The sequence below is a fragment of the Nicotiana tabacum genome, chromosome 17 (assembly GCF_000715075.1).
Source record: "Nicotiana tabacum cultivar K326 chromosome 17, ASM71507v2, whole genome shotgun sequence".
In the NCBI taxonomy this organism is placed as follows: domain Eukaryota; kingdom Viridiplantae; phylum Streptophyta; class Magnoliopsida; order Solanales; family Solanaceae; genus Nicotiana; species Nicotiana tabacum.
The window spans coordinates 52384928-52386408 of record NC_134096.1 but is presented as its reverse complement, the minus strand read 5'-3'; the positions used below and the strand labels follow the sequence as shown (position 1 = coordinate 52386408).

General features: G+C 40.4%; 1 non-coding gene across 1 annotated transcript; it reads right to left on the bottom strand.

Annotated features, from left to right (window-relative positions):
• Positions 1 to 647: 647 nt before the first annotated feature.
• LOC142172217 (small nucleolar RNA R71) lies at positions 648 to 754 on the bottom strand. Its single transcript, XR_012701592.1, has one exon. It is a non-coding gene; the product is annotated as a small nucleolar RNA R71 (small nucleolar RNA).
• Between the last annotated feature and the right edge of the window lie 727 nt (positions 755 to 1481).

Genomic DNA, 1481 nt, shown 5'->3' with positions numbered 1-1481 from the left:
ATACTTGTGGGTACGATATTATACTATACTATCTTTGACTAGCGAGCATAATATAAGTGTGTGTTTCGAGCTCGTCAAATTTTGGCATCATTGCCAAGAATTGGCAATCAATAGTGTTTGAAATAGTTTGTAGTTCTAATTCAGGAATTATTCTTATATTTAAATTTTTTTTTTCTTTTTTTTCTCTTTTTACGTTTGGTGTTCTTTAACTGTGCGCAGGTGACAGGTTTAGAGTGGTGCATGACTCGAGCTTCTGCTAAAGAAGTGCTACCATATGAACCAGAGATAGAATAACAACTGCGACAACTGAGCAAGGAAAGAAATACCACTGAGACATCAGAAAAGGTTGGGCAATCCTCAACCAAAGAAGATATGGCTGGAAACGGTGATGATAATACAAATTTGGCTACGAGAGAAGCAGCCTAACGATGAAAACAAGCTGCATGGGATGCTGAAGAAGCAATTATTAGAGATGCACAGATTAGTTACGAAGAAGAGAGGGGTCGTAGAATTTCTCAAAATAAACCCTTGGGTGCGGACCAGTTCGAAAATATAGATCTCATGCCTCGGAGACCAATTAGAGATTATGCTAGACCAGTATACAATCAAGGTTCCTTGATAAATATTTCTCCTCAACCAAAATGGGCAAGTTTAGAAGAAAAATCCATAACTTCTACCAGAAAGATAAGGAAACTGTTTTTAAAGCATGGAAGAGGTTTAAGGAGATTGTTTGAAAGTGTCAACATAGTGGAATTGAACTCTGGATGCAACTCCAGGACTTTTGGGATGGATTGACACCAGCCTCACGTAAAACATTGAGCAATGCAGATGGAGGCATGTTGATGAAGAAGACTCAAGAAGAGATAGTTACAATTCTTGATGAGTTATCTGAAGATGCTCATCAATGGCCCTCTAAGAGTGCGGAAAGAAGAAGATCAACCGGTGTTCACCAGGTTGATGCTAACATATCTGTGCAGGTACAGCTTGATGCTATGGCCAAAGAGATAATAAAGTTGGCCTTAGCCTCGATACAAAGTGAGCCTCGCGCAACTTGTGATATATTTGGAATAGGGCATCCTATTCATGAGTGTCAAGCTTCAAATGAGGAAGTAAATGTTGTGGGAAACTACAATTTCAATGCAACGGGTCAGAGGCACCCCGATGTTTCAAGGAGTTCACCTGGAGGTACTGCAAATGCTTGGCAGCAAAATCACTCTAGACCGCAGGGACAAGGAGCTCCAGAATACCAAAATCAGTAGAGGCAGCAATTTTAACCTCAACAGCCCATCCAGCCTGGTCTAGAGGATCTAATGAAGGCTTTCATTATCAAGACAGATGAGAGGATGGACACTCATGGAGAAGCTAACAAATAATTGGGCACTAATTTGCGAAACCTAGAGAGACAAGTGGTAAAGATTGCAATAATATTATTTGAGAGGGTTCCAAGCACTCTCCCCGCTGACACTAAAAAGAATCCCAAA